Source organism: Apteryx mantelli, chromosome 8 (genome assembly GCF_036417845.1).
Source record: "Apteryx mantelli isolate bAptMan1 chromosome 8, bAptMan1.hap1, whole genome shotgun sequence".
Lineage (NCBI taxonomy): Eukaryota > Metazoa > Chordata > Aves > Apterygiformes > Apterygidae > Apteryx > Apteryx mantelli.
The window spans coordinates 3,703,365-3,716,603 of record NC_089985.1 but is presented as its reverse complement, the minus strand read 5'-3'; positions in this window follow the sequence as shown (position 1 = coordinate 3,716,603).

The window sequence follows — 13,239 nt, the reverse complement described above, 5'->3', positions numbered from 1 at the left end:
GAAACACCCACGTCACACCCACGTCACGTTCGAAACTCCCACGTCACACCCACGTCACGTTCGAATCTCCCACGTCACACCCACGTCACGTTCGAATTACCCACGTCACGCCCACGTCACATTCGAATCTCCCACGTCACACCCACGTCACGTTCGAATCTCCCACGTCACGTTCGAATCACCCACGTCACGTCCACGTCACGTTCGAATCTCCTACGTCACACCCACGTCACGTTCGAATCACCCCCGTCACACCCACCTCGCCTTCGAAGCACATATCGAGCAACCATGCTCCTCCCTTGCAACAGCCTCACACTGCTAGTGCCAAGGTGTGAGGACAGCTGGTGTAGGCTTGCGGAGGGGAGGCAAGGGAGCCGGGCACTCGTGCTGGGGGCTGTCCTAGGCATGCGGAGGCAACCTCTGCCTTCCCAGTGCTCTTCCTCTGAGCCCTGCTTGGTGGGGGAGCCTTGAAGCAGGGTGGCACACCCTCGCCAATTTCGAACCACCCAGGTCACGTTCGAATCTGCCACGTCACACCCACGTCACGTTCGAATCTCCCACGTCACACCCACGTCACGTTCGAATTACACACGTCACGCCCACGTCACATTCGAATCTCCCACGTCACACCCACGTCACTTTCGAATCTGCCACGTCACACCCACGTCACGTTCGAATCTCCCACGTCACACCCACGTCACGTTCGAATTACACACGTCACGCCCACGTCACATTCGAATCTCCCACGTCACACCCACGTCACGTTCGAATCTCCCACGTCACGCCCAGGTCACATTCGAATCTCCCACGTCACAACCACGTCACGTTCGAATCTCCCACGTCACGTTCGAATCACCCACGTCACGCCCACGTCACGTTCGAATCTCCCACGTCACACCCACCTCACGTTCGAAACACCCACGTCACACCCACGCCACGTTCGAATCTCCCACGTCACACCCACGTCAAGTTCGAATCTCCCACGTCACACCCACGTCACGTTCGAATCTCCCACGTCACACCCACGTCACGTTCGAATCTCCCACGTCACACCCACGTCACTTTCGAATCTCCCACGTCACACCCACCTCGCCTTCGAAGCACATATCGAACAACCATGCTCCTCCCTTGCAACAGCCTCACACTGCTAGTGCCAAGGTGTGAGGACAGCTGGTGTAGGCTTGCGGAGGGGAGGCAAGGGAGCCGGGCACTCGTGCTGGGGGCTGTCCTAGGCATGCGGAGGCAACCTCTGCCTTCCCAGTGCTCTTGCCTCTGAGCCCTGCTTGGTGGGGGAGCCTTGAAGCAGGGTGGCACACCCTCGCCAATTTCGAACCACCCAGGTCACGTTCGAATCTCCCAGGTCACACCCACGTCACGTTCGAATCTCCCACGTCACACCCACGTCACGTTCGAATTACACACGTCACGCCCAGGTCACGTTCGAATTACACACGTCACGCCCACGTCACATTCGAATCTCCCACGTCACACCCACCTCACGTTCGAAAATCCCACGTCACACCCACGTCAAGTTCTAATCTCCCACGTCACGCCCACGTCACGTTCGAATTACACACCTCACGCCCACATCACGTTCGAATTACACACGTCACGCCCACATCACATTCGAATCTCCCACGTCACACCCACGTCACGTTCGAATCTCCCAGGTCACGTTCGAATCACCCACGTCACGCCCACGTCACGTTCGAATCTCCCACGTCACACCCACCTCACGTTCGAATTACACACGTCACGCCCACGTCACATTCGAATTTCCCACGTCACACCCACGTCACGTTCGAAACTCCCACGTCACACCCACGTCACGTTCGAATCTCCCACGTCACACCCACGTCACGTTCTAATCTCCCACGTCACGCCCACGTCACGTTCGAATTACACACGTCACGCCCACGTCACATTCGAATCTCCCACGTCACACCCACGTCACGTTCGAATCTCCCACGTCACGTTCGAAAACCCACGTCACGCCCACATCACGTTCGAATCTCCCACGTCACACCCAGGTCACGTTCGAAACTCCCACGTCACGCCCACGTCACGTTCGAACCTCCCACGTCACGCTCAAGTCACGTTCGAATCTCCCACGTCACGTTCGAATCACCCACGTCACGTCCACGTCACGTTCGAATCTCCCACGTCACACCCACGTCACGTTCGAATTACCCACGTCACACCCACGTCACGTTCTAATCTCCCACGTCACGCCCACGTCACGTTCGAATCTCCCACGTCACACCCACGTCACGTTCGAATTACACACGTCACGCCCACGTCACATTCGAATCTCCCACGTCACACCCACGTCACGTTCGAATTACCCACGTCACGCCCACGTCACATTCGAATCTCCCACGTCACACCCACGTCACGTTCGAATCTCCCACGTCGCGTTCGAATCACCCACGTCACGCCCACGTCACGTTCGAATCTCCCACGTCACACCCACCTCACGTTCGAAACACCCACGTCACACCCACGCCACGTTCGAATCTCCCACGTCACACCCACGTCACGTTCGAATCTCCCACGTCACGTTCGAATCACCCACGTCACGCCCACGTCACTTTCGAATCTCCCACGTCACACCCACCTCGCCTTCGAAGCACATATCGAACAACCATGCTCCTCCCTTGCAACAGCCTCACAGTGCTAGTGCCAAGGTGTGAGGACAGCTGGTGTAGGCTTGCGGAGGGGAGGCAAGGGAGCCGGGCACTCGTGCTGGGGGCTGTCCTAGGCATGCGGAGGCAACCTCTGCCTTCCCAGTGCTCTTCCTCTGAGCCCTGCTTGGTGGGGGAGCCTTGAAGCTGGGTGGCACACCCTCGCCAATTTCGAACCACCCAGGTCACGTTCGAATCTCCCAGGTCACACCCACGTCACGTTCGAAACTCCCACGTCACACTCACGTCACGTTCTAATCTCCCACGTCACGCCCACGTCACGTTCGAACCTCCCACGTCACGCTCACGTCACGTTCGAATCTCCCACGTCACACCCACGTCACGTTCGAATCTCCCACGTCACGTTCGAATCACCCACGTCACGCCCACGTCACGTTCGAATCTCCCACGTCACACCCACCTCAAGTTCGAAACACCCACGTCACACCCACGCCACGTTCGAAACTCCCACGTCACACCCACGTCACGTTCGAATCTCCCACGTCACACCCAGGTCACGTTCTAATCTCCCACGTCACACCCACGTCACGTTCGAATTACCCACGTCACGCCCACGTCACATTCGAATCTCCCACGTCACGCCCACTTCACATTCGAATCTCCCACGTCACACCCACGTCACGTTCGAATCTCCCACGTCACGTTCGAATCACCCACGTCACACCCACGTCACGTTCGAATATCCCACGTCACACCCACCTCAAGTTCGAAACACCCACGTCACACCCACGCCACGTTCGAAACTCCCACGTCACACCCACGTCACGTTCGAATCTCCCACGTCACACCCACGTCACGTTCGAATCTCCCACGTCACACCCACGTCACGTTCGAAACTCCCACGTCACACCCACGTCACGTTCGAATCTCCCACGTCACACCCACGTCACATTCGAATATCCCACGTCACACCCACGTCACGTTCGAATCTCCCACGTCACACCCACGTCACGTTCGAAACTCCCACGTCACGTTCGAATCACCCACGTAACGCTCACGTCACGTTCGAATCTCCCACGTCACGCCCACGTCACGTTCGAATCTCCCACGTCACGTTCGAAACACCCACGTCACACCCACGCCACGTTCGAAACTCCCACGTCACACCCACGTCACGTTCGAATCTCCCACGTCACGCCCACGTCACGTTCGAATCTCCCACGTCACACCCACGTCACGTTCGAATCTCCCACGTCACGCCCACGTCACATTCGAATCTCCCACGTCACACCCACGTCACGTTCGAATCTCCCACGTCACGTTCGAATCACCCACGTCACGTCCACGTCACGTTCGAATCTCCTACGTCACACCCACGCCACGTTCGAATCTCCCACGTCACACCCACGTCACGTTCGAATTACACACGTTACGCCCACGTCACATTGGAATCTCCCACGTCACACCCACGTCACGTTCGAAACTCCCACGTCACACCCACGTCACGTTCGAATCTCCCACGTCACACCCACGTCACGTTCGAATTACACACGTCACGCCCACGTCACATTCGAATCTCCCACGTCACACCCACGTCACGTTCGAATCTCCCACGTCACACCCACGTCACATTCGAATCTCCCACGTCACACCCACGTCACGTTCTAATCTCCCACGTCACACCCACGTCACGTTCGAAACTCCCACGTCACACCCACGTCACGTTCGAATCTCCCACGTCACGCCCACCTCACGTTCGAACCTCCCACGTCAAACCCACGTCACTTTCGAATCTCCCACGTCACACCCACGTCACATTCGAAACTCCCACGTCACACCCACGTCACGTTCTAATCTCCCACGACACGCCCACGTCACGTTCGAACCTGCCACGTCACGCTCACGTCACGTTCGAATCTCCCACGTCACACCCACGTCACGTTCGAATTACCCACGTCACTCCCACGTCACATTCGAATCTCCCACGTCACACCCACGTCACGTTCGAATCTCCCACGTCACGTTCGAATCACCCACGTCACGCCCACGTCACGTTCGAATCTCCCACGTCACACCCACCTCACGTTCGAAACACCCACGTCACACCCACGCCACGTTCGAAACTCCCACGTCACACCCATGGCACGTTCGAATCTCCCACGTCACACCCACGTCACGTTCGAACCTCCGACGTCACGCTCACGTCACGTTCGAATCTCCCACGTCACACCCACGTCACATTCGAATATCCCACGTCACACCCACGTCACGTTCGAATCTCCCACGTCACACCCACGTCACGTTCGAATTACACACGTCACGCCCACGTCACATTCGAATCTCCCACGTCACGCCCACTTCACATTCGAATCTCCCACGTCACACCCACGTCACGTTCGAATCTCCCACGTTACGCTCGAATCACCCACGTCACGTCCACGTCACGTTCGAATCTCCTACGTCACACCCACGTCACGTTCGAATCTCCCACGTCACAGCCACGTCACGTTCGAATTACACACGTCACGCCCACGTCACATTCGAATCTCCCACGTCACGCCCACGTCACGTTCGAAACTCCCACGTCACACCCACCTCAAGTTCGAAACACCCACGTCACACCCACGCCACGTTCGAAACTCCCACGTCACACCCACGTCACGTTCGAATCTCCCACGTCACACCCAGGTCACGTTCTAATCTCCCACGTCACACCCACGTCACGTTCGAATTACCCACGTCACGCCCACGTCACATTCGAATCTCCCACGTCACGCCCACTTCACATTCGAATCTCCCACGTCACACCCACGTCACGTTCGAATCTCCCACGTCACGTTCGAATCACCCACGTCACGTCCACGTCACGTTCGAATCTCCTACGTCACACCCACGTCACGTTCGAATCTCCCACGTCACACCCACGTCACGTTCGAATTACACACGTCACGCCCACGTCACATTCGAATCTCCCACGTCACACCCACGTCACGTTCGAATCTGCCACGTCACACCCAGGTCACGTTCGAATCTCCCACGTCACACCCACGTCACGTTCGAAACTCCCACGTCACACCCACGTCACGTTCGAATCTCCCACGTCACACCCACGTCACTTTCGAGTCTCCCACGTCACGTTCGAATCACCCACGTCACACCGACCTCGCCTTCGAAGCACATATCGAACAACCATGCTCCTCCCTTGCAACAGCCTCACACTGCTAGTGCCAAGGTGTGAGGACAGCTGGTGTAGGCTTGCGGAGGGGAGGCAAGGGAGCCGGGCACTCGTGCTGGGGGCTGTCCTAGGCATGCGGAGGCAACCTCTGCCTTCCCAGTGCTCTTGCCACTGAGCCCTGCTTGGTGGGGGAGCCTTGAAGCAGGGTGGCACACCCTCGCCAATTTCGAACCACCCAGGTCACGTTCGAACCTCCCACGTCACACCCACGTCACGTTCGAATCTCCCAGGTCACACCCACCTCACGTTCGAATTACACACGTCACGCCCACGTCACGTTCGAATCTCCCACGTCACACCCACCTCACGTTCGAAACACCCACGTCACACCCACGCCACGTTCGAAACTCCCACGTCACACCCACGTCACGTTCGAATCTCCCACGTCACACCCACGTCACGTTCGAAACTCCCACGTCACACCCACGTCACGTTCGAATTACCCACGTCACGCCCACGTCACATTCGAATCTCCCACGTCACACCCACGTCAAGTTCGAATTACACACGTCACACCCAGGTCACGTTCGAATCTCCCACGTCACACCCACGTCACGTTCGAAACTCCCACGTCACACCCACGTCACGTTCGAATCTCCCACGTCACACCCACGTCACGTTCGAATCTCCCACGTCACGTTCGAATTACCCACGTCACGCCCACGTCAAGTTCGAAACTCCCACGTCACACCCACGTCACGTTCGAATCTCCCACGTCACGCCCACGTTACGTTCGAACCTCCCACGTCACGCCCACTTCACATTCGAATCTCCCACGTCACACCCACGTCACGTTCGAATCTCCCACGTCACGTTCGAATCACCCACGTCACGTCCACGTCACGTTCGAATCTCCTACGTCACACCCACGTCACGTTCGAATCTCCCACGTCACACCCACGTCACGTTCGAATTACACACGTCACGCCCACGTCACATTCGAATCTCCCACGTCACACCCACGTCACGTTCGAATCTGCCACGTCACACCCAGGTCACGTTCGAATCTCCCACGTCACACCCACGTCACGTTCGAAACTCCCACGTCACACCCACGTCACGTTCGAATCTCCCACGTCACACCCACGTCACTTTCGAGTCTCCCACGTCACGTTCGAATCACCCACGTCACACCGACCTCGCCTTCGAAGCACATATCGAACAACCATGCTCCTCCCTTGCAACAGCCTCACACTGCTAGTGCCAAGGTGTGAGGACAGCTGGTGTAGGCTTGCGGAGGGGAGGCAAGGGAGCCGGGCACTCGTGCTGGGGGCTGTCCTAGGCATGCGGAGGCAACCTCTGCCTTCCCAGTGCTCTTGCCACTGAGCCCTGCTTGGTGGGGGAGCCTTGAAGCAGGGTGGCACACCCTCGCCAATTTCGAACCACCCAGGTCACGTTCGAACCTCCCACGTCACACCCACGTCACGTTCGAATCTCCCAGGTCACACCCACCTCACGTTCGAATTACACACGTCACGCCCACGTCACGTTCGAATCTCCCACGTCACACCCACCTCACGTTCGAAACACCCACGTCACACCCACGCCACGTTCGAAACTCCCACGTCACACCCACGTCACGTTCGAATCTCCCACGTCACACCCACGTCACGTTCGAAACTCCCACGTCACACCCACGTCACGTTCGAATTACCCACGTCACGCCCACGTCACATTCGAATCTCCCACGTCACACCCACGTCAAGTTCGAATTACACACGTCACACCCAGGTCACGTTCGAATCTCCCACGTCACACCCACGTCACGTTCGAAACTCCCACGTCACACCCACGTCACGTTCGAATCTCCCACGTCACACCCACGTCACGTTCGAATTACACACGTCACGCCCACTTCACATTCGAATCTCCCACGTCACACCCACGTCACGTTCGAATCTCCCACGTAACACCCACGTCACGTTCGAATCTCCCACGTCACGCCCACGTCACGTTCGAATCTCCCACGTCACGTTCGAATCACCCACGTCACATCCACGTCACGTTCGAAACACCAACGTCACGTTCGAATCTCCCACGTCACACCCACGTCACATTCGAATTTCCCACGTCACACCCACGTCACGTTCGAAACTCCCACGTCACACCCACGTCACGTTCGAATCTGCCACGTCACACCCACGTCACGTTCGAATTACCCACGTCACGCCCACGTCACGTTCGAATCTCCCACGTCACGCCCACGTCACGTTCGAATCTCCCACGTCACACCCACGTCACGTTCGAATTACACACGTCACGCCCACGTCACATTCGAATTTCCCACGTCACACCCACGTCACGTTCGAAACACCCACGTCACACCCACGCCACGTTCGAAACTCCCACGTCACACCCACGTCACGTTCGAATCTCCCACGTCACACCCACGTCACGTTCGAAACTCCCACGTCACACCCACGTCACGTTCGAATTACCCACGTCACGCCCACGTCACATTCGAATCTCCCACGTCACACCCACGTCAAGTTCGAATTACACACGTCACACCCAGGTCACGTTCGAATCTCCCACGTCACACCCACGTCACGTTCGAAACTCCCACGTCACACCCACGTCACGTTCGAATCTCCCACGTCACACCCACGTCACGTTCGAATTACACACGTCACGCCCACTTCACATTCGAATCTCCCACGTCACACCCACGTCACGTTCGAATCTCCCACGTAACACCCACGTCACGTTCGAATCTCCCACGTCACGCCCACGTCACGTTCGAATCTCCCACGTCACGTTCGAATCACCCACGTCACATCCACGTCACGTTCGAAACACCAACGTCACGTTCGAATCTCCCACGTCACACCCACGTCACATTCGAATTTCCCACGTCACACCCACGTCACGTTCGAAACTCCCACGTCACACCCACGTCACGTTCGAATCTGCCACGTCACACCCACGTCACGTTCGAATTACCCACGTCACGCCCACGTCACGTTCGAATCTCCCACGTCACGCCCACGTCACGTTCGAATCTCCCACGTCACACCCACGTCACGTTCGAATTACACACGTCACGCCCACGTCACATTCGAATCTCCCACGTCACACCCACGTCACGTTCGAAACTCCCACGTCACACCCACGTCACGTTCTAATCTCCCACGTCACACCCAGGTCACGTTCGAAACTCCCACGTCACACCCACGTCATGTTCGAATCTCCCACGTCACGTTCGAATCACCCACGTCACGCCCACGTCACGTTCGAATCTCCCACGTCACACCCACCTCACGTTCGAAACACCCACGTCTCACCCACGCCACGTTCGAATCTCCCACGTCACACCCACGTCACGTTCGAATCTCCCACGTCACGTTCGAATTACCCACGTCACGCCCACGTCACATTCGAATCTCCCACGTCACACCCACGTCACGTTCGAATCTCCCACGTCACGTTCGAATCACCCACGTCACGCCCACGTCACGTTCGAATCTCCCACGTCACACCCACCTCACGTTCGAAACACCCACGTCACACCCACGCCACGTTCGAATCTCCCACGTCACACCCACGTCACGTTCGAATCTCCCACGTCACGTTCGAACCACCCACGTCACGCCCACGTCACTTTCGAATCTCCCACGTCACACCCACCTCGCCTTCGAAGCACATATCGAACAACCATGCTCCTGCCTTGCAACAGCCTCACACTGCTAGTGCCAAGGTGTGAGGACAGCTGGTGTAGGCTTGCGGAGGGGAGGCAAGGGAGCCGGGCACTCGTGCTGGGGGCTGTCCTAGGCATGCGGAGGCAACCTCTGCCTTCCCAGTGCTCTTCCTCTGAGCCCTGCTTGGTGGGGGAGCCTTGAAGCTGGGTGGCACACCCTCGCCAATTTCGAACCACCCAGGTCACGTTCGAATCTCCCAGGTCACACCCACGTCACGTTCGAAACTCCCACGTCACACCCACGTCACGTTCTAATCTCCCACGTCACGCCCACGTCACGTTCGAACCTCCCACGTCACGCTCACGTCACGTTCGAATCTCCCACGTCACACCCACGTCACGTTCGAATCTCCCACGTCACGTTCGAATCACCCACGTCACGCCCACGTCACGTTCGAATCTCCCACGTCACACCCACCTCACGTTCGAAACACCCACGTCACACCCACGCCACGTTCGAAACTCCCACGTCACACCCACGTCACGTTCGAATCTCCCACGTCACACCCAGGTCACGTTCTAATCTTCCACGTCACACCCACGTCACGTTCGAATTACCCACGTCACGCCCACGTCACATTCGAATCTCCCACGTCACACCCACGTCACGTTCGAATCTCCCAGGTCACGTTCGAATCACCCACGTCACGTCCACGTCACGTTCGAATCTCCCACGTCACACCCACGTCACGTTCGAATTACACACGTCACGCCCACGTCACATTCGAATCTCCCACGTCACACCCACCTCACGTTCGAAACTCCCACGTCACACCCACGTCACGTTCGAATCTCCCACGTCACACCCACGTCACGTTCGAAACTCCCACGTCACACCCACGTCACGTTCTAATCTCCCACGTCACGCCCACGTCACGTTCGAACCTCCCACGTCACGCTCACGTCACGTTCGAATCTCCCACGTCACACCCACGTCACGTTCGAATCTCCCACGTCACGTTCGAATCACCCACGTCACGCCCACGTCACGTTCGAATCTCCCACGTCACACCCACCTCACGTTGCGAAACAACCACGTCACACACACGCCACGTTCGAAACTCCCACGTCACACCCACGTCACGTTCGAATCTCCCACGTCACACCCACGTCACGTTCGAATCTCCCACGTCACACCCACGTCACGTTCGAATCTCCCACGTCACACCCACGTCACGCCCACGTCACGTTCGAATCTCCCACGTCACACCCACCTCACGTTCGAAACACCCACATCACACCCACGCCACGTTCGAAACTCCCACGTCACACCCACGTCACGTTCGAATCTCCCACGTCACACCCACGTCACGTTCGAATCTCCCACGTCACACCCAGGTCACGTTCGAATCTCCCACGTCACACCCACGTCACGTTCGAAACTCCCACGTCACACCCACGTCACGTTCGAATCTCCCACGTCACACCCACGTCACGTTCGAATCTCCCACGTCACACCCACGTCACATTCGAATATCCCACGTCACACCCACGTCACGTTCGAATCTCCCACGTCACACCCACGTCACGTTCGAATTACACACGTCACGCCCACGTCACATTCGAATCTCCCACGTCACGCCCACTTCACATTCGAATCTCCCACGTCACACCCACGTCACGTTCGAATCTCCCACGTTACGCTCGAATCACCCACGTCACGTCCACGTCACGTTCGAATCTCCTACGTCACACCCACGTCACGTTCGAATCTCCCACGTCACAGCCACGTCACGTTCGAATTACACACGTCACGCCCACGTCACATTCGAATCTCCCACGTCACGCCCACGTCACGTTCGAAACTCCCACGTCACACCCACCTCACGTTCGAATCTCCCACGTCACACCCACGTCACGTTCGAATCTCCCACGTCACGCCCACGTCACGTTCGAATCTCCCACGTCACACCCACGTCACGTTCGAATTACACACGTCACGCCCACGTCACATTCGAATCTCCCACGTCACACCCACGTCACGTTCGAAACTCCCACGTCACACCCACGTCACGTTCGAATCTGCCACGTCACACCCAGGTCACGTTCGAAACTCCCACGTCACACCCACGTCACGTTCGAATTACCCACGTCACGCCCACGTCACATTCGAATCTCCCACGTCACACCCACGTCACGTTCGAATCTCCCACGTCACACCCACGTCACGTTCGAATCCCCCACGTCACGTTCGAATCTCCCACGTCACACCCACCTCACGTTCGAAAATCCCACGTCACACCCACGTCACGTTCTAATCTCACACGTCACGCCCACGTCACGTTCGAACCTCCCACGTCACGCCCACGTCACATTCGAATCTCCCACGTCACACCCACGTCACGTTCGAATCTCCCACGTCACGTTCGAATCACCCACGTCACGTCCACGTCACGTTCGAATCTCCTACGTCACACCCACGTCACGTTCGAATCACCCCCGTCACACCCACCTCGCCTTCGAAGCACATATCGAGCAACCATGCTCCTCCCTTGCAACAGCCTCACAGTGCTAGTGCCAAGGTGTGAGGACAGCTGGTGTAGGCTTGCGGAGGGGAGGCAAGGGAGCCGGGCACTCGTGCTGGGGGCTGTCCTAGGCATGCGGAGGCAACCTCTGCCTTCCCAGTGCTCTTCCTCTGAGCCCTGCTTGGTGGGGGAGCCTTGAAGCAGGGTGGCACACCCTCGCCAATTTCGAACCACCCAGGTCACGTTCGAATCTGTCACGTCACACCCACGTCACGTTCGAATCTCCCACGTCACACCCACGTCACGTTCGAATTACACACGTCACGCCCACGTCACATTCGAATCTCCCACGTCACACCCACGTCACGTTCGAATCTCCCAGGTCACGTTCGAATCACCCACGTCACACCCACGTCACGTTCGAATCTCCCAAGTAACACCCACGTCACGTTCGAATCTCCCAGGTCACGTTCGAACCTCCCACGTCACGCTCACGTCACGTTCGAATCTCCCACGTCACACCCACGTCACGTTCGAATCTCCCAGGTCACGTTCGAATCACCCACGTCACGCCCACGTCACGTTCGAATCTCCCACGTCACACCCACGTCACGTTCGAATCTCCCACGTCACACCCACCTCACGTTCGAAAATCCCACGTCAAACCCACGTCACGTTCTAATCTCACACGTCACGCCCACGTCACGTTCGAACCTCCCACGTCACGCTCACGTCACGTTCGAATCTCCCACGTCACACCCACGTCACGTTCGAATCTCCCACGTCACGTTCGAATCACCCACGTCACGTCCACGTCACGTTCGAATCTCCTACGTCACACCCACGTCACGTTCGAATTACACACGTTACGCCCACGTCACATTGGAATCTCCCACGTCACACCCACGTCACGTTCGAAACTCCCACGTCACACCCACGTCACGTTCGAATATCCCACGTCACACCCACGTCACGTTCGAATTACACACGTCACGCCCACGTCACATTCGAATCTCCCACGTCACACCCACCTCAAGTTCGAAACACCCACGTCACACCCACGTCACGTTCGAATCTCCTACGTCACACCCACGTCACGTTCGAATTTCCCACGTCACGCCCACGTCACATTCGAATCTCCCACGTCACACCCACGTCACGTTCGAATCTCCCACGTCACACCCACGTCACGTTCGA